Here is a 25,304-nt window from a genome sequence, read left to right as displayed (position 1 = left end):
CCTGGTGCGTAATGAGAGTTAAATTTGCCCGTCCAGACACCTCAAGCTAGTCTCTCTTGTTTCTCCCTATTCCTGTTCATTTTCTGCAGAAATTGCAAACTGGGCCAAACAGGAGGTTAAAGGCACTGACTCTCCAAGTGGGGAGAGTGTTAGTAAAGCGTCTGGAATGTTGCACCCGAGTACCGGGGGACGAATACTGAGACACATTTGAACACGTTTCCCGATCACACGGTGGATCATACTCTGGGTTCCACATGCATGTTTTAGCTGAAGGAAGAATCCCTTAAACCTGGAGAGTTGAGACCCATGGAATGGGTACCATGCAATATGACTTCAAAGGGTCTGCATTTGCTCACCGATCCTCACCAATTCTATCACTGCTGCGTTTATGCCGCTGTACACACGCTTGATTCTCTTTCGGAGACATATAAATCCATAGGTTTTAAGATTCTTACTAGTCAGGTATATTCTTAGGCATTTAATATGGGGCGTTGAGTCCACTTCGTTGAGCAAGGTGTGGCTCTGGTCTATTATATATTTGGCTTATGGAATGGTATCTGTGGTAAATTAATCGCTGGTTTTATGCAGAACCCCAACTCACCTTTCGCCTTAAGCAAGCATAATTTGGTTTTCTACATTTGAGACCCTGTTCTGTGTTGTAATTCAGTTCCTGGGTAGCCAAGTTTACATTCCGTGTAGTAGTGATATCTTATTATGTTTGTTTTTCTGTGCGACTTATTTCACTTAGAATCATCGTACCTGAATCCACTCATTATGCTGCTACGGGCCTGATGACATAGATTTCATTGCTGAGTGATATTGCATTGTACGTAGGTACCACAACTTCTTTATCCATTTTTCACTTTCTGTGATATTGAACTTGTACTGTAAACGAGGTTCTTGTAAACAGAGCTGTCCCAAACTTTGGGGTGGCTGTGTCTTTTTGATTTTAATTTCCCTAAGCTATAGGACCATAAGTGGAAGTGCCCTAGGCTCTGTTGCTTTGTTTTTTAGATGTTTCAGGAAACACCATACACTTCTCCAGAGTGGCTGTTGGCAATTTACATCCCGCCCATCAGCATAACAAGGCTCCCAGTTCTCCATGGCCTGTCCTGCCTTTCTGGATTTTATACTTTTTTCAGATGGCCCTTTTGACCGGGGGGGCAGTGAGACTTCATTGTAGTACAGATTTCCTTTGCAAGCTTGCTTGGTTGGCCAAAAAGGGCATATGATTTTTTCCTGAAGAAAAAACGCATATGCCCTTTTTGGCCAAGTGCATCATTGTTGACGTTCTGCGTCTTTTCCTATGCTTTACATGCAATTCCAGTCTACCTCCTGAAATCGGTTTCCTGCAATTCTGCCCCGCTTTCAAGTCCTCTTGGCAGCCTTACTTCAATATATTTTTGGACGATAGCTGTCATTTATAACTCTGCAGGTTTGTGAATTACAATGACCCTGAGCTCCTTTCTTCAACTCGTTTTCTTGTGAGCTGGCCGCAACACGGCAGGATTGCTTCAGGCCTTAGTGTGGTTCCGGCATGGCACGCTGAGCCTTTGGTTAATTCCTCTTCCTGGTGGGAAATGAGAGTTAAATTTGCCCGTCCAGACACCTCCAGCTAGTCTCTCATTGGTTCTCCCTATTCCTGTTCATTTTCCGCAGAAATTGCAAACTGGGCCAAACAGGAGGTTAAAGGCACTGACTCTCCAAGTGGGGAGAGTGTTAGTAAAGCGTCTGGAATGTTGCACCCGAGTACCAGGGGACGAAACCTGAGACACATTTGAACACGTTTCCCGATCACACGGTGGATCATACTCTGGGTACCACATGCATGTTTTAGCTGAAGGAAGAATCCCTTAAACCTGGAGAGTTGAGACCCATGGAATGGGTACCATGCAATATGACTTCAAAGGGTCTGTATTGGCTCAGCGCACCTCACCAATCCTATCACTGCTGCGTTTATGCCACTGTACACACACTTGATTCCCTTTCGGAGACATATAAATCCATAAGATTTAAGATTCTTACTAGTCAGGTATATTCTCAGGCGTTTAATATGGGGTGTTGAGTCCACTTCGTTGAGCAAGGAGTAGCTCTTGTGTATTACATGTTTGGCTTATGGAACGGTATCTGTGCTAATTTCAATCTTTGGTTTTATGCAGCACGCCAACTCACCTTTCCTCTTAATCAAGCATAAGTTGGTTTTCTACATTTGAGACCCTGTTCTGTTTTGTAATTCAGTTCCTGTGTAGCCAAGTTTACATTCCGTGTAGTAGTGATATCCTATGATGTTTCTTTTTCTGTGTGACTTATTTCACTTAGAATCATTGTACCTGAATCCACTCATTATGCTGCTATGGGCCTGATGACATAGATTTCATTGCTGAGTGATATTGCATTGTACGTAAGTACCACAACTTCTTTATCCATTTTTCGCTTTCAGTGATATTGAACTTTTACCGTAAACTAGGTTCTTGTAAACAGAGCCATCCCAAACTTTGGGGTGGCTGTGTCTTTTTGATTTTAATTTCCCTAAGCTATAGGACCATAAGTGGAAGTGCCCTAGGCTCTGTTGCTTTGTTTTTTAGATGTTTCAGGAAACACCATACACTTCTCCAGAGTGGCTGTTGGCAATTTACATCCCGCCCATCAGCATAACAAGGCTCCCAGTTCTCCATGGCTTGTCCTGCCTTTCTGGATTTTACACTTTTTTCCGATGGCCCTTTTGACCGGGGGGCAGTGAGACTTCATTGTAGTGCAGATTTCCTTTGCATGCTTTCTTGGTTGGCCAAAAAGTGCGTATGCGTTTTTTCCTCAATATATTCAGGAAAAAACGCATACGCCCTTTTTGGCCAAGTGCATCATTGTGGACGTTCTGCCTCTTTTCCTGTGGTTTACATGCAAATCCCGTCTACCTCCTGAAATCGGTTCCCTGCAATTCTGCCCCGCTTTCAAGTCCTCTTGGCAGCCTTACTTCAATATATTTTTGGACGATAGCTGTCATTTATAACTCTGCATGTATGTGAATGACAGTGCCCCTGAGCTCCTTTCTTCAACTCGCTTTCTTGTGAGCTGGCCGCAACACCGCTGCATTGCTTTAGTCCCTAGTGTGGTTCAGGCATGGCACGCTGAGCCTTTGGTTAATTCCTCTTCCTGGTGGGAAATGAGAGTTAAATTTGCCCGTCCAGACACCTCCAGCTAGTCTCTCATTGGTTCTCCCTATTCCTGTTCAGTTTTCCGCAGAAATTGCAAACTGGGCCAAACAGGAGGTTAAAGGCACTGACTCTCCAAGTGGGGAGAGTGTTAGTAAAGCGTCTGGAATGTTGCACCCGAGTACCAGAGGACAAAAACTGACACATTTGAACATGTTTCCCGATCACACGGTGGATCATACTCTGGGTTCCACATGCATGTTTTAGCTGAAGGAAGAATCCCTTAAACCTGGACAGTTGAGACCCATGGAATGGGTACCATGCAATATGACTTCAAAGGGTCTGCATTTGCTCACTGATCCTCACCAATCCTATCACTGCTGCGTTTATGCCACTGTACACATGTTTGATTCTCTTTCGGAGACATATAAATCCATAGGTTTTAAGATTCTTTCTAGTCAGGTATATTCTTACGCGTTTAATATGGGGTGTTGAGTCAACTTCGTTGAGCAAGGTGTAGCTCTTTTCTATTACATATTTGGCTTATGGAACGGTATCTGTGCTAATTTCAATGTCTGGTTTTATGCAGCACCCCAACTCACCTTTCGCCTTAAGGAAGCATAAGTTGGTTTTCTACATTTGAGACCCTGTTCTGTTTTGTAATTCAGTTCCTGTGTAGCCAAGTTTACATTCCGTGTAGTAGTGATATCTTATGATGTTTCTTTTTCTGTGTGACTTATTTCACTTAGAATCATCGTACCTGAATCCACTCGTTATGCTGCTATGGGCCTAATGACATAGATTTCATTGCTGAGTGATATTACATTGTAGGTAAGTACCACAACTTCTTTATCCATTTTTCACTTTCTGTGATATTAAACTTGTACCGTAAACTAGGTACTTGTAAACAGAGCTGTCCCAAACTTTGGGGTGGCTGTGTCTTTTTGATTTTAATTTCCCTAAGCTATAGGACCATAAGTGGAAGTGCCCTAGGCTCTGTTGCTTTGTTTTTTAGATGTTTCAGGAAACACCATACACTTCTCCAGAGTGGCTGTTGGCAATTTACATCCCGCCCATCAGCATAACAAGGCTCCCAGTTCTCCATGGCCTGTCCTGTCTTTCTGGATTTTATACTTTTTTCAGATGGCCCTTTTGACCGGGGGGTAGTGAGACTTCATTGTAGTGCAGATTTCCTTTGCAAGCTTGCTTGGTTAGCCAAAAAGGGCGTATGCGTTTTTTCCTGAATATATTCAGGAAAAAACGCATACGCCCTTTTTGGCCAAGTGCATCATTGTGGACGTTCTGCCTCTTTTCCTATGCTTTACATGCAATTCCAGTCTACCTCCTGAAATCGGTTTCCTGCAATTCTTCCCCGCTTTCAAATCCTCTTGGCAGCCTTACTTCAATATATTTTTGGACGATAGCTGTCATTTATAACTCTGCATGTTTGTGAATTACAGTGCCCCTGAGCTCCTTTCTTCAACTCATTTTCTTGTGAGCTGGCCGCAACACCGCAGGATTGCTTCAGGCACAAGTGTGGTTCCAGAATGGCACGCTGAGCCTTTGGTTAATTCCTCTTCCTGGTGGGAAATGAGAGTTAAATTTGCCCGTCCAGACACCTCCAGCTAGTCTCTCATTGGTTCTCCCTATTCCTGTTCATTTTCCACAGAAATTGCAAACTGGGCCAAACAGGAGGTTAAAGGCACTGACTCTCCAAGTGGGGAGAGTGGAGAGTGTTAGTAAAGCGTCTGGAATGTTGCACCCGAGTACCGGGGGACGAAAACTGAGACACATTTGAACACGTTTCCCGATCACACGGTGGATCATACTCTGGGTTCCACATGCATGTTTTAGCTGAAGGAAGAATCCCTTAAACCTGGAGAGTTGAGACCCATGGAATGGGTACCATGTAATATGACTTCAAAGGGTCTGCATTTGCTCACCGATCCTCACGAATCCTATCACTGCTGCATTTATGCCGCTGTACACAGGCTTGATTCTCTTTCGGAGACATATAAATCCATAGGTTTTAAGATTCTTACTTGTCAGGTATATTCTTAGGCGTTTAATATGGGGTGTGAGTCCACTTCGTTGAGCAAGGAGTAGCTCTTGTCTATTACATATTTGGCTTATGGAACGGTATCTGTGCTAATTTCAATCTCTGGTTTTATGCAGCACCCCAACTCACCTTTCCCCTTAAGCAAGCATAAGTTGGTTTTCTACATTTGAGACCCTGTTCTGTTTTGTAATTCAGTTCCTGTGTAGCCAAGTTTACATTCCGTGTAGTAGTGATATCTTATGATGTTTCTTTCTCTCAGTGACTTATTTAACTTAGAATCATCGTATCTGAATCCACTCGTTATGCTGCTACGGGCCTGATGACATAGATTTCATTGCTGAGTGATATTACATTGTAGGTAAGTACCACAACTTCTTTATCCATTTTTCACTTTCTGCGATATTGAACTTGTACCGTAAACGAGGTTCTTGTAAACAGAGCCGTCCCAAAGTTTGGGGTGGCTGTGTCTTTTTGTTTTAATTTCCCTAAGCTATAGGACCATAAGTGGAAGTGCCCTAGGCTCTGTTGCTTTGTTTTTTAGATGTTTCAGGAAACACCATACATTTCTCCAGAGTGGCTGTTGGCAATTTACATCCCGCCCATCAGCATAACAAGGCTCCCAGTTCTCCATGGCCTGTCCTGTCTTTCTGGATTTTACACTTTTTTCAGATGGACCATTTGACCGGGGGGCAATGAGACTTCATTGTAGTGCAGATTTCCTTTGCAAGCTTGCTTGGTTGGCCAAAAAGTGCGTATGCGTTTTTTCCTCAATATATTCAGGAAAAAACGCATACGCCCTTTTTGGCCAAGTGCATCATTGTGGACGTTCTGCCTCTTTTGCTATGCTTTACATGCAATTCCAGTCTACCTCCTGAAATCGGTTTCCTGCAATTCTGCCCCGCTTTCAAGTCCTCTTGGCAGCCTTACTTCAATATATTTTTGGACGATAGCTGTCATTTATAACTCTGCAGGTTTGTGCATTACAGTGCCCCTGAGCTCCTTTCTTCAACTCGCTTTCTTGTGAGCTGGCCGCAACACTGCAGCCTTGCTTCAGGCCCTAGTGTGGTTCCGGCATGGCACGCTGAGCCTTTGGTTAATTCCTCTTCCTGGTGGGAAATGAGAGTTAAATTTGCCCGTCCAGACACCTCCAGCTTGTCTCTCATTGGTTCTCCCTATTCCTGTTCATTTTCCGCAGAAATTTCAAACTTGGCCAAACAGGAGGTTAAAGGCACTGACTCTCCAAGTGGGGAGAGTGTTAGTAAAGCGTCTGGAATGTTGCACCCGAGTACCAGGGGACGAAAATTGACACATTTGAACACGTTTCCCGATGACACGGTAGATCATACTCTGGGTTCCACATGCATGTTTTAGCTGAAGGAAGAATCCCTTAAACCTGGAGAGTTGAGACCCATGGAATGGGTACCATGCAATATGACTTCATAGGGTCTGCATGTGTTCACCGAACCTCACCAAACCTATCACTGCTGCGTTTATGCCACTGTACACACGCTTGATTCTCTTTCGGAGACATATAAATCCATAGGTTTTAAGATTCTTACTAGTCAGGTATATTCTTAGGCGTTTAATATGGGGTGTTGAGTCCACTTAGTTGAGCAAGGAGTAGCTCTTGTCTATTACATATTTGGCTTATGGAACGGTATCTGTGCTAATTTCAATCTCTGGTTTTATGCAGCACCCCACCTCACCTTTCCCCTTAAGCAAGCATAAGTCGGTTTTCTACATTTGAGACCCTGTTCTGTTTTGTAATTCAGTTTCTGTGTAGCCAAGTTTACATTCCATGTGGTAGAGATATCTTATGATGTTTCTTTTTCTGTGTGACTTATTTCACTTAGAATCATCGTACCTGAATCCACTCATTATGCTGCTATGGTCCTGATGACATAGATTTCATTGCTGAGTGATATTGCATTGTACGTAAGTACCACAACTTCTTTATCCATTTTTCACTTTCTGTGATTTTGAACTTGTACTGTAAACGAGGTTCTTTTAAACAGAGCCTTCCCAAACTTTGGGGTGGCTGTGTCTTTTTGATTTTAATTTCCCTAAGCTATAGGACCATAAGTGGTAGTGCCCTAGGCTCTGTTGCTTTGTTTTTTAGATGTTTCAGGAAACACCATACACTTCTCCAGAGTGGCTGTTGGCAATTTACATCCCGCCCATCAGCATAACAAGGCTCCCAGTTCTCCATGGCCTGTCCTGCCTTTCTGGATTTTACACTTTTTTCAGATGGCCCTTTTGACCGGGGGGCAGTGAGACTTCATTATAGTGCAGATTTCCTTTTCAAGCTTGCTTGGTTGGCCAAAAAGGGCGTATCCGTTTTTTCCTGAATATCTTCAGGAAAAAACGCATACGCCCTTTTTGGCCAAGTGCATCATTGTGGACGTTCTTCCTCTTTTCCTTTGCTTTACATGCAATTCCAGTCTACCTCCTGAAATCGGTTTCCTGCAATTCTGCCCAGCGTTCAAGTCCTCTTGGCAGCCTTACTTCAATATACTTTTGGACAATAGCTGTCATTTATAACTCTGCAGGTTTGTGAATGACAGTGCCCCTGAGCTCCTTTCTTCAACTCGCTTTCTTGTGAGCTGGCCACAACACCGCAGGATTGCTTCAGGCCCTAGTGTTGTTCTGGCACAGCACGCTGAGCCTTTGTTTAATTCCTCTTCCTGGTGCGTAATGAGAGTTAAATTTGCCCGTCCAGACACCTCAAGCTAGTCTCTCTTGTTTCTCCCTATTCCTGTTCATTTTCTGCAGAAATTGCAAACTGGGCCAAACAGGAGGTTAAAGGCACTGACTCTCCAAGTGGGGAGAGTGTTAGTAAAGCGTCTGGAATGTTGCACCCGAGTACCGGGGGACGAATACTGAGACACATTTGAACACGTTTCCCGATCACACGGTGGATCATACTCTGGGTTCCACATGCATGTTTTAGCTGAAGGAAGAATCCCTTAAACCTGGAGAGTTGAGACCCATGGAATGGGTACCATGCAATATGACTTCAAAGGGTCTGCATTTGCTCACCGATCCTCACCAATCCTATCACTGCTGCGTTTATGCCGCTGTACACACGCTTGATTCTCTTTCGGAGACATATAAATCCATAGGTTTTAAGATTCTTACTAGTCAGGTATATTCTTAGGCATTTAATATGGGGCGTTGAGTCCACTTCGTTGAGCAAGGTGTGGCTCTGGTCTATTATATATTTGGCTTATGGAATGGTATCTGTGGTAAATTAATCGCTGGTTTTATGCAGAACCCCAACTCACCTTTCGCCTTAAGCAAGCATAATTTGGTTTTCTACATTTGAGACCCTGTTCTGTGTTGTAATTCAGTTCCTGGGTAGCCAAGTTTACATTCCGTGTAGTAGTGATATCTTATTATGTTTGTTTTTCTGTGCGACTTATTTCACTTAGAATCATCGTACCTGAATCCACTCATTATGCTGCTACGGGCCTGATGACATAGATTTCATTGCTGAGTGATATTGCATTGTACGTAGGTACCACAACTTCTTTATCCATTTTTCACTTTCTGTGATATTGAACTTGTACTGTAAACGAGGTTCTTGTAAACAGAGCTGTCCCAAACTTTGGGGTGGCTGTGTCTTTTTGATTTTAATTTCCCTAAGCTATAGGACCATAAGTGGAAGTGCCCTAGGCTCTGTTGCTTTGTTTTTTAGATGTTTCAGGAAACACCATACACTTCTCCAGAGTGGCTGTTGGCAATTTACATCCCGCCCATCAGCATAACAAGGCTCCCAGTTCTCCATGGCCTGTCCTGCCTTTCTGGATTTTATACTTTTTTCAGATGGCCCTTTTGACCGGGGGGGCAGTGAGACTTCATTGTAGTACAGATTTCCTTTGCAAGCTTGCTTGGTTGGCCAAAAAGGGCATATGATTTTTTCCTGAAGAAAAAACGCATATGCCCTTTTTGGCCAAGTGCATCATTGTGGACGTTCTGCGTCTTTTCCTATGCTTTACATGCAATTCCAGTCTACCTCCTGAAATCGGTTTCCTGCAATTCTGCCCCGCTTTCAAGTCCTCTTGGCAGCCTTACTTCAATATATTTTTGGACGATAGCTGTCATTTATAACTCTGCAGGTCTGTGAATTACAATGACCCTGAGCTCCTTTCTTCAACTCGTTTTCTTGTGAGCTGGCCGCAACACGGCAGTATTGCTTCAGGCCTTAGTGTGGTTCCGGCATGGCACGCTGAGCCTTTGGTTAATTCCTCTTCCTGGTGGGAAATGAGAGTTAAATTTGCCCGTCCAGACACCTCCAGCTAGTCTCTCATTGGTTCTCCCTATTCCTGTTCATTTTCCGCAGAAATTGCAAACTGGGCCAAACAGGAGGTTAAAGGCACTGACTCTCCAAGTGGGGAGAGTGTTAGTAAAGCGTCTGGAATGTTGCACCCGAGTACCAGGGGACGAAAACTGACACATTTGAACACGTTTCCCGATCACACGGTGGATCATACTCTGGGTTCCACATGCATGTTTTAGCTGAAGGAAGAATCCCTTAAACCTGGAGAGTTGAGACCCATGGAATGGGTACCATGCAATATGATTTCAAAGGGTCTGCATTGGCTCAGCGCACCTCACCAATCCTATCACTGCTGTGTTTATGCCACTGTACACACGCTTGATTCTCTTTCAGAGACATATAAATCCATAGGTTTTAAGATTCTTACTAGTCAGGTATATTCTCAGGCATTTAATATGGGGTGTTGAGTCCACTTCGTTGAGCAAGGAGTAGCTCTTGTGTATTACATGTTTGGCTTATGGAACGGTATCTGTGCTAATTTCAATCTTTGGTTTTATGCAGCACGCCAACTCACCTTTCCTCTTAAGCAAGCATAAGTTGGTTTTCTACATTTGAGACCCTGTTCTGTTTTGTAATTCAGTTCCTGTGTAGCCAAGTTTACATTCCGTGTAGTAGTGATATCTTATGATGTTTCTTTTTCTGTGTGACTTATTTCACTTAGAATCATCGTACCTGAATCCACTCATTATGCTGCTACGGGCCTGATGACATAGATTTCATTGCTGAGTGATATTGCATTGTACGTAAGTACCACAACTTCTTTATCCATTTTTCGCTTTCTGTGATATTGAACTTGGACCGTAAACTAGGTACTTGTAAACAGAGCCATCCCAAACTTTGGGGTGGCTGTGTCTTTTTGATTTTAATTTCCCTAAGCTATAGGACCATAAGTGGAAGTGCCCTAGGCTCTGTTCCTTTGTTTTTTAGCTGTTTCAGGAAACACCAAACACTTGTCCAGAGTGGCTGTTGGCAATTTACATCCCACCCATCAGCATAACAAGGCTCCCAGTTCTCCATAGCCTGTCCTGCCTTTCTGGGTTTTACACATTTTTCAGATGGCCCTTTTGACCGGGGGGCAGTGAGACTTCATTGTAGTGCAGATTTCCTTTGCAAGCTTGCTTGGTTGGCCAAAAAGTGCGTATGCGTTTTTTCCTGAATATATTCAGGAAAAAACGCATACGCCCTTTTTGGCCAAGTGCATCATTGTGGACGTTCTGCCTCTTTTCCTATGCTTTACATGCAATTCCAGTCTACCTCCTGAAATCGGATTCCTGCAATTCTGCCCCGCTTTCAAGTCCTCTTGGCAGCCTTACTTCAATATATTTTTGGACGATAGCTGTCATTTATAACTCTGCAGGTTTGTGAATTACAGTGCCCCTGAGCTCCTTTCTTCAACTCGCTTTCTTGTGAGCTGGCCGCAACACCGCAGCATTGCTTCAGGCCCTAGTGTGGTTCTGGCATGGCACGCTGAGCCTTTGGTTAATTCCTCTTCCTGGTGGGAAATGAGAGTTAAATTTGCCCGTCCAGACACCTCCAGCTAGTCTCTCATTGGTTCTCCCTATTCCTGTTCATTTTCCGCAGAAATTGCAAACTGGGCCAAACAGGAGGTTAAAGGCACTGACTCTCCAAGTGGGGAGAGTGTTAGTAAAGCGTCTGGAATGTTGCACCCGAGTACCAGGGGACGAAACCTGAGACACATTTGAACACGTTTCCCGATCACACGGTGGATCATACTCTGGGTACCACATGCATGTTTTAGCTGAAGGAAGAATCCCTTAAACCTGGAGAGTTGAGACCCATGGAATGGGTACCATGAAATATGACTTCAAAGGGTCTGTATTGGCTCAGCGCACCTCACCAATCCTATCACTGCTGCGTTTATGCCACTGTACACACACTTGATTCCCTTTCGGAGACATATAAATCCATAAGATTTAAGATTCTTACTAGTCAGGTATATTCTCAGGCATTTAATATGGGGTGTTGAGTCCACTTCGTTGAGCAAGGAGTAGCTCTTGTGTATTACATGTTTGGCTTATGGAACGGTATCTGTGCTAATTTCAATCTTTGGTTTTATGCAGCACGCCAACTCACCTTTCCTCTTAATCAAGCATAAGTTGGTTTTCTACATTTGAGACCCTGTTCTGTTTTGTAATTCAGTTCCTGTGTAGCCAAGTTTACATTCCGTGTAGTAGTGATATCCTATGATGTTTCTTTTTCTGTGTGACTTATTTCACTTAGAATCATTGTACCTGAATCCACTCATTATGCTGCTATGGGCCTGATGACATAGATTTCATTGCTGAGTGATATTGCATTGTACGTAAGTACCACAACTTCTTTATCCATTTTTCGCTTTCAGTGATATTGAACTTTTACCGTAAACTAGGTTCTTGTAAACAGAGCCATCCCAAACTTTGGGGTGGCTGTGTCTTTTTGATTTTAATTTCCCTAAGCTATAGGACCATAAGTGGAAGTGCCCTAGGCTCTGTTGCTTTGTTTTTTAGATGTTTCAGGAAACACCATACACTTCTCCAGAGTGGCTGTTGGCAATTTACATCCCGCCCATCAGCATAACAAGGCTCCCAGTTCTCCATGGCTTGTCCTGCCTTTCTGGATTTTACACTTTTTTCAGATGGCCCTTTTGACCGGGGGGCAGTGAGACTTCATTGTAGTGCAGATTTCCTTTGCATGCTTTCTTGGTTGGCCAAAAAGTGCGTATGCGTTTTTTCCTCAATATATTCAGGAAAAAACGCATACGCCCTTTTTGGCCAAGTGCATCATTGTGGACGTTCTGCCTCTTTTCCTGTGGTTTACATGCAAATCCCGTCTACCTCCTGAAATCGGTTCCCTGCAATTCTGCCCCGCTTTCAAGTCCTCTTGGCAGCCTTACTTCAATATATTTTTGGACGATAGCTGTCATTTATAACTCTGCAGGTATGTGAATGACAGTGCCCCTGAGCTCCTTTCTTCAACTCGCTTTCTTGTGAGCTGGCCGCAACACCGCTGCATTGCTTTAGTCCCTAGTGTGGTTCAGGCATGGCACGCTGAGCCTTTGGTTAATTCCTCTTCCTGGTGGGAAATGAGAGTTAAATTTGCCCGTCCAGACACCTCCAGCTAGTCTCTCATTGGTTCTCCCTATTCCTGTTCAGTTTTCCGCAGAAATTGCAAACTGGGCCAAACAGGAGGTTAAAGGCACTGACTCTCCAAGTGGGGAGAGTGTTAGTAAAGCGTCTGGAATGTTGCACCCGAGTACCAGAGGACAAAAACTGACACATTTGAACATGTTTACCGATCACACGGTGGATCATACTCTGCGTTCCACATGCATGTTTTAGCTGAAGGAAGAATCCCTTAAACCTGGAGAGTTGAGACCCATGGAATGGGTACCATGGAATATGACTTCAAAGGGTCTGCATTTGTCCACCGAACCTCACCAATCCTATCACTGCTGCGTTTATGCCGCTGTACACACGCTTGATTCTCTTTCGGAGACATATAAATCCATAGGTTTTAAGATTCTTCCTAGTCAGGTATATTCTTAGGCGTTTAATATGGGGTGTAGAGTCCACTTCGTTGATCAAGGAGTAGCTCTTGTCTATTACATATTTGGCTTATGGAACGGTATCTGTGCTAATTTCAATCTCTGGTTTTATGCAGCACCCCAACTCACCTTTCCCCTTAAGCAAGCATAAGTTGGTTTTCTACATTTGAGACCCTGTTCTGTTTTGTAATTCAGTTCCTGTGTAGCCAAGTTTACATTCCGTGTAGTAGTGATATCTTATGATGTTTCTTTTTCTGTGTGACTTATTTCACTTAGAATCATCGTACCTGAATCCACTCATTATGATACTATGGGCCTGATAACATCGATTTCATTGCTGAGTGATATTTCATTGTAGGTAAGTACCACAACTTCTTTATCCATTTTTCACTTTCTGTGATATTGAACTTGTACCGTAAACGAAGTTCTTGTAAACAGAGCCGTCCCAAACTTTGGGGTGGCTGTGTCTTTTTGATTTTAATTTCCCTAAGCTATAGGACCATAAGTGGAAGTGTCCTAGGCTCTGTTGCTTCGTTTTTTAGATGTTTCAGGAAACACCATACACTTGTCCAGAGTGGCTGTTGGCAATTTACATCCCACCCATCAGCATAACAAGGCTCCCAGTTCTCCATAGCCTGTCCTGCCTTTCTGGGTTTTACACATTTTTCAGATGGCCCTTTTGACCGGGGGGCAGTGAGACTTCATTGTAGTGCAGATTTCCTTTGCAAGCTTGCTTGGTTGGCCAAAAAGTGCGTATGCGTTTTTTCCTGAATATATTCAGGAAAAAACGCATACGCCCTTTTTGGCCAAGTGCATCATTGTGGACGTTCTGCCTCTTTTCCTATGCTTTACATGCAATTCCAGTCTACCTCCTGAAATCGGATTCCTGCAATTCTGCCCCGCTTTCAAGTCCTCTTGGCAGCCTTACTTCAATATATTTTTGGACGATAGCTGTCATTTATAACTCTGCAGGTTTGTGAATTACAGTGCCCCTGAGCTCCTTTCTTCAACTCGCTTTCTTGTGAGCTGGCCGCAACACCGCAGCATTGCTTCAGGCCCTAGTGTGGTTCCGGAATGACATGCTGAGCCTTTGGTTAATTCCTCTTCCTGGTGGGAAATGAGAGTTAAATTTGCCCGTCCAGACACCTCCAGCTAGTCTCTCATTGGTTCTCCCTATTCCTGTTCATTTTCCGCAGAAATTGCAAACTGGGCCAAACAGGAGGTTAAAGGCACTGACTCTCCAAGTGGGGAGAGTGTTAGTAAAGCGTCTGGAATGTTGCACCCGAGTACCAGGGGACGAAACCTGAGACACATTTGAACACGTTTCCCGATCACACGGTGGATCATACTCTGGGTACCACATGCATGTTTTAGCTGAAGGAAGAATCCCTTAAACCTGGAGAGTTGAGACCCATGGAATGGGTACCATGAAATATGACTTCAAAGGGTCTGTATTGGCTCAGCGCACCTCACCAATCCTATCACTGCTGCGTTTATGCCACTGTACACACACTTGATTCCCTTTCGGAGACATATAAATCCATAAGATTTAAGATTCTTACTAGTCAGGTATATTCTCAGGCGTTTAATATGGGGTGTTGAGTCCACTTCGTTGAGCAAGGAGTAGCTCTTGTGTATTACATGTTTGGCTTATGGAACGGTATCTGTGCTAATTTCAATCTTTGGTTTTATGCAGCACGCCAACTCACCTTTCCTCTTAATCAAGCATAAGTTGGTTTTCTACATTTGAGACCCTGTTCTGTTTTGTAATTCAGTTCCTGTGTAGCCAAGTTTACATTCCGTGTAGTAGTGATATCCTATGATGTTTCTTTTTCTGTGTGACTTATTTCACTTAGAATCATTGTACCTGAATCCACTCATTATGCTGCTATGGGCCTGATGACATAGATTTCATTGCTGAGTGATATTGCATTGTACGTAAGTACCACAACTTCTTTATCCATTTTTCGCTTTCAGTGATATTGAACTTTTACCGTAAACGAGGTTCTTGTAAACAGAGCCATCCCAAACTTTGGGGTGGCTGTGTCTTTTTGATTTTAATTTCCCTAAGCTATAGGACCATAAGTGGAAGTGCCCTAGGCTCTGTTGCTTTGTTTTTTAGATGTTTCAGGAAACACCATACACTTCTCCAGAGTGGCTGTTGGCAATTTACATCCCGCCCATCAGCATAACAAGGCTCCCAGTTCTCCATGGCTTGTCCTGCCTTTCTGGATTTTACACTTTTTTCAGATGGCCCTTTTGACCGGGGGGCAGTGAGACTTCATTTTAGTGCAGATTTCATTGCAAGCTTGCTTGGTTGGCCAAAAAGGGCGTATGCGTTTTTTCCTGAATATATTCAGGAAAAAACGCATACGCCCTTTTTGGCTAAGTGCATCATTGTGGACGTTCTGCCTCTTTTCCTATGCTTTACATGCAATTCCAGTCTACCTCCTGAAATCGGTTTCCTGCAATTCTGCCCCGCTTTCAAGTCCTCTTGGCAGCCTTACTTCAATATATTTTTGGATGATAGCTGTCATTTATAACTCTGCAGGTATGTGAATGACAGTGCCCCTGAGCTCCTTTCTTCAACTCGCTTTCTTGTGAGCTGGCCGCAACACCGCAGCATTGCTTCAGGCCCTAGTGTGGTTCCGGCATGGCATGCTGAGCCTTTGGTTAATTCCTCTTCCTGGTGGGAAATGAGAGTTAAATTTGCCCGTCCAGACACCTCCAGCTAGTCTCTCATTGGTTCTCCCTATTCCTGTTCATTTTCCGCAGAAATTGCAAACTGGGCCAAACAGGAGGTTAAAGGCACTGACTCTCCAAGTGGGGAGAGTGTTAGTAAAGCGTCTGGAATGTTGCACCCGAGTACCAGGGGACGAAAACTGACACAATTGAACACGTTTCCCTATCACACGGTGGATCATACTCTGGGTTCCACATGCATGTTTTAGCTGAAGGAAGAATCCCTTAAACCTGGAGAGTTGAGACCCATGGAATGGGTACCATGCAATATGACTTCAAAGGGTCTGCATTTGTCCACTGAACCTCACCAATAATATCACTGCTCTGTTTATGCCGCTGTACACACGCTTGATTCTCTTTCGGAGACATATAAATCCATAGGTTTTAAGATTCTTACTAGTCAGGTATATTCTTAGGAGTTTAATATGGGGCGTTGAGTCCACTTCGTTGAGCAAGGAGTAGCTCTTGTCTATTACATATTTGGCTTATGGAACGGTATCTGTGCTAATTTCAATCTCTGGTTTTATGCAGCACCCCAACTCACCTTTCCCCTTAAGCAAGCATAAGTTGGTTTTCTACATTTGAGACCCTGTTCTGTTTTGTAATTCAGTTCCTGTGTAGCCAAGTTTACATTCCGTGTAGTAGTGATAACTTATGATGTTTCTTTTTCTGTGTGACTTATTTCACTTAGAATCATCGTACCTGAATCCACTCATTATGCTGCTATGGGCCTGATGACATAGATTTCATTGCTGAGTGATATTGCATTGTACGTAAGTACCACAACTTCTTTATCCATTTTTCACTTTCTGTGATTTTGAACTTGTACTGTAAACGAGGTTCTTGTAAACAGAGCCGTCCCAAACTTTGGGGTGGCTGTGTCTTTTTGATTTTAATTTCCCTAAGCTATAGGACCATAAATGGAAGTGCCCTAGGCTCTGTTGCTTTGTTTTTTAGATGTTTCAGGAAACACCATACACTTCTCCAGAGTGCCTGTTGGCAATTTTCATCTCGCCCATCAGCATAACAAGGCTCCCAATTCTCCATGGCTTGTCCTGCCTTTCTGGATTTTACACTTTTTTCAGATGGCCCTTTTGTCCGGGGGGCAGTGAGACTTCATTGTAGTGCAGATTTCCTTTGCAAGCTTGCTTGGTTGGCCAAAAAGGGCGTATGCGTTTTTTCCTGAATGTATTCAGGAAAAAACGCATACGCCCTTTTTGGCCAAGTGCATCATTGTGGACGTTCTGCCTCTTTTCCTATGCTTTACATGCAATTCCAGTCTACCTCCTGAAATCGGTTTCCTGCAATTCTGCCCCGCTTTCAAGTCCTCTTGGCAGCCTTACTTCAATATATTTTTGGACGATAGCTGTCATTTATAACTCTGCAGGTATGTGAATTACAGTGCCCCTGAGCTCCTTTCTTCAACTCGCTTTCTTGTGAGCTGGCCGCAACACCGCAGCCTTGCTTCAGGCCCTAGTGTGGTTCCGGCATGGCACGGTGAGCCTTTGGTTAATTCCTCTTCCTGGTGGGAAATGAGAGTTAAATTTGCCCGTCCAGACACCTCCAGCTAGTCTCTCATTGGTTCTCCCTATTCCTGTTCATTTTCCGCAGAAATTGCAAACTGGGCCAAACAGGAGGTTAAAGGCACTGACTCTCCAAGTGGGGAGAGTGTTAGTAAAGCATCTGGAATGTTGCACCCGAGTACCAGGGGACGAAAACTGACACAATTGAACACGTTTCCCGATCACACGGTGGATCATACTCTGGGTTCCACATGCATGTTTTAGCTGAAGGAAGAATCCCTTAAACCTGGAGAGTTGAGACCCATGGAATGGGTACCATGGAATATGACTTCAAAGGGTCTGCATTTGTCCACCGAACCTCACCAATCCTATCACTGCTGCGTTTATGCCGCTGTACACACGCTTGATTCTCTTTCGGAGACATATAAATCCATAGGTTTTAAGATTCTTCCTAGTCAGGTATATTCTTAGGCGTTTAATATGGGGTGTAGAGTCCACTTCGTTGATCAAGGAGTAGCTCTTGTCTATTACATATTTGGCTTATGGAACGGTATCTGTGCTAATTTCAATCTCTGGTTTTATGCAGCACCCCAACTCACCTTTCCCCTTAAGCAAGCATAAGTCGGTTTTCTACATTTGAGACCCTGTTCTGTTTTGTAATTCAGTTCCTGTGTAGCCAAGTTTACATTCCATGTGGTAGAGATATCTTATGATGTTTCTTTTTCTGTGTGACTTATTTCACTTAGAATCATCGTACCTGAATCCACTCATTATGCTGCTATGGGCCTGATGACATAGATTTCATTGCTGAGTGATATTGCATTGTACGTAAGTACCACAACTTCTTTATCCATTTTGCGCTTTCTGTGATATTGAACTTGTACCGTAAACGAGGTTCTTGTAAACAGAGCTGTCCCAAACATTTGGGTGGTTGTGTCTTTTTGATTTTAATTTCCCTAAGCTATAGGACCATAAGTGGAAGTGCCCTAGGCTCTGTTGCTTTGTTTTTTAGATGTTTCAGGAAACACCATACACTTCTCCAGAGTGCCTGTTGGCAATTTACATCCCGCCCATGAGCATAACAAGGCTCCCAGTTCTCCATGGCCTGTCCTGCCTGTCTGGATTTTACACTTTTTTCAGATGGCCCTTTTGACCAGGGGACAGTGAGACTTCATTGTAGTGCAGATTTCCTTTGCAAGCTTGCTTGGTTGGCCAAAAAGGGCGTATGCGTTTTTTCCTGAATGTATTCAGGAAAAAACGCATACGCCCTTTTTGGCCAAGTGCATCATTGTGGACGTTCTGCCTCTTTTCCTATGCTTTACATGCAATTCCAGTCTACCTCCTGAAATCGGTTTCCTGCAATTCTGCCCCGCTTTCAAGTCCTCTTGGCAGCCTTACTTCAATATATTTTTGGACGATAGCTGTCATTTATAACTCTGCAGGTTTGTGAATGACAGTGCCCCTGAGCTCCTTTCTTCAACTCGCTTTCTTGTGAGCTGGCCGCAACACCGCAGCCTTGCTTCAGGCCCTAGTGTGGTTCCGGCATGGCACGCTGAGCCTTTGGTTAATTCCTCTTCCTGGTGGGAAATGAGAGTTAAATTTGCCCGTCCAGACACCTCCAGCTAGTCTCTCATTGGTTCTCCCTATTCCTGTTCATTTTCCGCAGAAATTGCAAACTGGGCCAAACAGGAGGTTAAAGGCACTGACTCTCCAAGTGGGGAGAGTGTTAGTAAAGCGTCTGGAATGTTGCACCCGAGTACCAGGGGACGAAAACTGACACAATTGAACACGTTTCCCGATCACACGGTGGATCATACTCTGGGTTCCACATGCATGTTTTAGCTGAAGGAAGAATCCCTTAAACCTGGAGAGTTGAGACCCATGGAATGGGTACAATGGAATATGACTTCAAAGGGTCTGCATTTGTCCACCGAACCTCACCAATCCTATCACTGCTGCGTTTATGCCGCTGTACACACGCTTGATTCTCTTTCGGAGACATATAAATCCATAGGTTTTAAGATTCTTCCTAGTCAGGTATATTCTTAGGCGTTTAATATGGGGTGTAGAGTCCACTTCGTTGATCAAGGAGTAGCTCTTGTCTATTACATATTTGGCTTATGGAACGGTATCTGTGCTAATTTCAATCTCTGGTTTTATGCAGCACCCCAACTCACCTTTCCCCTTAAGCAAGCATAAGTCGGTTTTCTACATTTGAGACCCTGTTCTGTTTTGTAATTCAGTTCCTGTGTAGCCAAGTTTACATTCCATGTGGTAGAGATATCTTATGATGTTTCTTTTTCTGTGTGACTTATTTCACTTAGAATCATCGTACCTGAATCCATTCATTATGCTGCTACGGGCCTGATGACATAGATTTCATTGCTGAGTGATATTGCATTGTACGTAAGTACCACAACTTCTTTATCCATTTTGCGCTTTCTGTGATATTGAACTTGTACCGTAAACGAGGTTCTTGTAAACAGAGCTGTCCCAAATATTTGGGTGGTTGTGTCTTTTTGATTTTAATTTCCCTAAGCTATAGGACCATAAGTGGAAGTGCCCTAGGCTCTGTTGCTTTGTTTTATAGATGTTTCAGGAAACACCATACACTTCTCCAGAGTGCCTGTTGGCAATTTACATCCCGCCCATGAGCATAACAAGGCTCCCAGTTCACCATGGCCTGTCCTGCCTTTCTGGATTTTACACTTTTTTCAGATGGCCCTTTTGACCAGGGGACAGTGAGACTTCATTGTAGTGCAGATTTCATTGCAAGCTTGCTTGGTTGGCCAAAAAGGGCATATGCGTTTTTTCCTGAATGTATTCAGGAAAAAACGCATACGCCCTTTTTGGCCAAGTGCATCATTGTGGACGTTCTGCCTCTTTTCCTATGCTTTACATGCAATTCCAGTCTACCTCCTGAAATCGGTTTCCTGCAATTCTGCCCCGCTTTCAAGTCCTCTTGGCAGCCTTACTTCAATATATTTTTGGACGATAGCTGTCATTTATAACTCTGCAGGTTTGTGAATGACAGTGCCCCTGAGCTCCTTTCTTCAACTCGCTTTCTTGTGAGCTGGCCGCAACACCGCAGCCTTGCTTCAGGCCCTAGTGTGGTTCCGGCATGGCACGCTGAGCCTTTGGTTAATTCCTCTTCCTGGTGGGAAATGAGAGTTAAATTTGCCCGTCCAGACACCTCCAGCTAGTCTCTCATTGGTTCTCCCTATTCCTGTTCATTTTCCGCAGAAATTGCAAACTGGGCCAAACAGGAGGTTAAAGGCACTGACTCTCCAAGTGGGGAGAGTGTTAGTAAAGCATCTGGAATGTTGCACCCGAGTACCAGGGGGCGAAAACTGACACAATTGAACACGTTTCCCGATCACATGGTGGATCATACTCTGGGTTCCACATGCATGTTTTAGCTGAAGGAAGAATCCCTTAAACCTGGAGAGTTGAGACCCATGGAGTGGGTACCATGCAATATGACTTCAAAGGGTCTGCATTTGTTCACCGAACCTCACCAATAATATCACTGCTGTGTTTATGCCGCTGTACACACGCTTGATTCTCTTTCAGAGACATATAAATCCATAGGTTTTAAGATTCTTCCTAGTCAGGTATATTCTTAGGCGTTTAATATGGGGTGTAGAGTCCACTTCGTTGATCAAGGAGTAGCTCTTTTCTATTACATATTTGGCTTATGGAACGGTATCTGTGCTAATTTCAATCTCTGGTTTTATGCAGCACCCCAACTCACCTTTCCCCTTAAGCAAGCATAAGTCGGTTTTCTACATTTGAGACCCTGTTCTGTTTTGTAATTCAGTTCCTGTGTAGCCAAGTTTACATTCCATGTGGTAGAGATATCTTATGATGTTTCTTTTTCTGTGTGACTTATTTCACTTAGAATCATCGTACCTGAATCCACTCATTATGCTGCTACGGGCCTGATGACATAGATTTCATTGCTGAGTGATATTGCATTGTACGTAAGTACCACAACTTCTTTATCCATTTTGCGCTTTCTGTGATATTGAACTTGTACCGTAAACGAGGTTCTTGTAAACAGAGCTGTCCCAAACATTTGGGTGGTTGTGTCTTTTTGATTTTAATTTCCCTAAGCTATAGGACCATAAGTGGAAGTGCCCTAGGCTCTGTTGCTTTGTTTTTTAGATGTTTCAGGAAACACCATACACTTCTCCAGAGTGCCTGTTGGCAATTTACATCCCGCCCATGAGCATAACAAGGCTCCCAGTTCTCCATGGCCTGTCCTGCCTTTCTGGATTTTACACTTTTTTCAGATGGCCCTTTTGACCAGGGGACAGTGAGACTTCATTGTAGTGCAGATTTCATTGCAAGCTTGCTTGGTTGGCCAAAAAGGGCATATGCGTTTTTTCCTGAATGTATTCAGGAAAAAACGCATACGCCCTTTTTGGCCAAGTGCATCATTGTGGACGTTCTGCCTCTTTTCCTATGCTTTACATGCAATTCCAGTCTACCTCCTGAAATCGGTTTCCTGCAATTCTGCCCCGCTTTCAAGTCCTCTTGGCAGCCTTACTTCAATATATTTTTGGACGATAGCTGTCATTTATAACTCTGCAGGTTTGTGAATGACAGTGCCCCTGAGCTCCTTTCTTCAACTCGCTTTCTTGTGAGCTGGCCGCAACACCGCAGCCTTGCTTCAGGCCCTAGTGTGGTTCCGGCATGGCACGCTGAGCCTTTGGTTAATTCCTCTTCCTGGTGGGAAATGAGAGTTAAATTTGCCCGTCCAGACACCTCCAGGTAGTCTCTCATTGGTTCTCCCTATTCCTGTTCATTTTCCGCAGAAATTGCAAACTGGGCCAAACAGGAGGTTAAAGGCACTGACTCTCCAAGTGGGGAGAGTGTTAGTAAAGCATCTGGAATGTTGCACCCGAGTACCAGGGGGCGAAAACTGACACAATTGAACACGTTTCCCGATCACATGGTGGATCATACTCTGGGTTCCACATGCATGTTTTAGCTGAAGGAAGAATCCCTTAAACCTGGAGAGTTGAGACCCATGGAGTGGGTACCATGCAATATGACTTCAAAGGGTCTGCATTTGTTCACCGAACCTCACCAATAATATCACTGCTGTGTTTATGCCGCTGTACACACGCTTGATTCTCTTTCAGAGACATATAAATCCATAGGTTTTAAGATTCTTCCTAGTCAGGTATATTCTTAGGCGTTTAATATGGGGTGTAGAGTCCACTTCGTTGATCAAGGAGTAGCTCTTTTCTATTACATATTTGGCTTATGGAACGGTATCTGTGCTAATTTCAATCTCTGGTTTTATGCAGCACCCCAACTCACCTTTCCCCTTAAGCAAGCATAAGTCGGTTTTCTACATTTGAGACCCTGTTCTGTTTTGTAATTCAGTTCCTGTGTAGCCAAGTTTACATTCCATGTGGTAGAGATATCTTATGATGTTTCTTTTTCTGTGTGACTTATTTCACTTAGAATCATCGTACCTGAATCCACTCATTATGCTGCTACGGGCCTGATGACATAGATTTCATTGCTGAGTGATATTGCATTGTACGTAAGTACCACAACTTCTTTATCCATTTTGCGCTTTCTGTGATATTGAACTTGTACCGTAAACGAGGTTCTTGTAAACAGAGCTGTCCCAAACATTTGGGTGGTTGTGTCTTTTTGATTTTAATTTCCCTAAGCTATAGGACCATAAGTGGAAGTGCCCTAGGCTCTGTTGCTTTGTTTTTTAGATGTTTCAGGAAACACCATACACTTCTCCAGAGTGCCTGTTGGCAATTTACATCCCGCCCATGAGCATAACAAGGCTCCCAGTTCTCCATGGCCTGTCCTGCCTTTCTGGATTTTACACTTTTTTCAGATGGCCCTTTTGACCAGGGGACAGTGAGACTTCATTGTAGTGCAGATTTCTTTGCAAGCTTGCTTGGTTGGCCAAAAAGGGCGTATGCGTTTTTTCCTGAATGTATTCAGGAAAAAACGCATACGCCCTTTTTGGCCAAGTGCATCATTGTGGACGTTCTGCCTCTTTTCCTATGCTTTACATGCAATTCCAGTCTACCTCCTGAAATCGGTTTCCTGCAATTCTGCCCCGCTTTCAAGTCCTCTTGGCAGCCTTACTTCAATATATTTTTGGACGATAGCTGTCATTTATAACTCTGCAGGTTTGTGAATGACAGTGCCCCTGAGCTCCTTTCTTCAACTCGCTTTCTTGTGAGCTGGCCGCAACACCGCAGCCTTGCTTCAGGCCCTAGTGTGGTTCCGGCATGGCACGCTGAGCCTTTGGTTAATTCCTCTTCCTGGTGGGAAATGAGAGTTAAATTTGCCCGTCCAGACACCTCCAGCTAGTCTCTCATTGGTTCTCCCTATTCCTGTTCATTTTCCGCAGAAATTGCAAACTGGGCCAAACAGGAGGTTAAAGGCACTGACTCTCCAAGTGGGGAGAGTGTTAGTAAAGCATCTGGAATGTTGCACCCGAGTACCAGGGGACGAAAACTGACACAATTGAACACGTTTCCCGATCACACGGTGGATCATACTCTGGGTTCCACATGCATGTTTTAGCTGAAGGAAGAATCCCTTAAACCTGGAGAGTTGAGACCCATGGAATGGGTACCATGGAATATGACTTCAAAGGGTCTGCATTTGTCCACCGAACCTCACCAATCCTATCACTGCTGCGTTTATGCCGCTGTACACACGCTTGATTCTCTTTCGGAGACATATAAATCCATAGGTTTTAAGATTCTTCCTAGTCAGGTATATTCTTAGGCGTTTAATATGGGGTGTAGAGTCCACTTCGTTGATCAAGGAGTAGCTCTTGTCTATTACATATTTGGCTTATGGAACGGTATCTGTGCTAATTTCAATCTCTGGTTTTATGCAGCACCCCAACTCACCTTTCCCCTTAAGCAAGCATAAGTTGGTTTTCTACATTTGAGACCCTGTTCTGTTTTGTAATTCAGTTCCTGTGTAGCCAAGTTTACATTCCGTGTAGTAGTGATATCTTATGATGTTTCTTTTTCTGTGTGACTTATTTCACTTAGAATCATCGTACCTGAATCCACTCATTATGCTGCTATGGTCCTGATGACATAGATTTCATTGCTGAGTGATATTGCATTGTACGTATGTACCACAACTTCTTTATCCATTTTTCACTTTCTGTGATTTTGAACTTGTACTGTAAAGAAGGTTCTTGTAAACAGAGCCGTCCCAAACTTTGGGGTGGCTGTGTCTTTTTGATTTTAATTTCCCTAAGCTATAGGACCATAAGTGGAAGTGCCCTAGGCTCTGTTGCTTTGTTTTTTAGATGTTTCAGGAAACACCATACACTTCTCCAGAGTGGCTGTTGGCAATTTACATCCCGCCCATCAGCATAACAAGGCTCCCAGTTCTCCATGGCCGGTCCTGCCTTTCTGGATTTTACACATTTTTCAGATGGCCCTTTTGACCGGGGAGCTGTGAGACTTCATTGTAGTGCAGATTTCCTTTGCAAGCTTGCTTGGTTGGCCAAAAAGGGCGTATGCGTTTTTTCCTGAATATATTCAGGAAAAAACGCATACGCCCTTTTTGGCCAAGTGCATCATTGTGGACGTTCTGCCTCTTTTCCTATGCTTTACATGCTATTCCAGTCTACCTCCTGAAATCGGTTTCCTGCAATTCTGCCCCGCTTTCAAGTCCTCTTGGCAGCCTTACTTCAATATATTTTTGGACGATAGCTATCATTTATAACTCTGCAGGTATGTGAATGACAGTGCCCCTGAGCTCCTTTCTTCAACTCGCTTTCTTGTGAGCTGGCCGCAACACCGCAGGATTGCTTCAGGCCCTAGTGTGGTTCCGGCATGGCACGCTGAGCCTTTGTTTAATTCCTCTTCCTGGTGGGAAATGAGAGTTAAATTTGCCCGTCCAGACACCTCCAGCTAGTCTCTCATTGGTT

This window comes from Pseudorca crassidens, chromosome 4 (assembly GCF_039906515.1).
Source record: "Pseudorca crassidens isolate mPseCra1 chromosome 4, mPseCra1.hap1, whole genome shotgun sequence".
In the NCBI taxonomy this organism is placed as follows: Eukaryota; Metazoa; Chordata; class Mammalia; order Artiodactyla; family Delphinidae; genus Pseudorca; species Pseudorca crassidens.
This window is presented reverse-complemented; position numbering follows the sequence as displayed.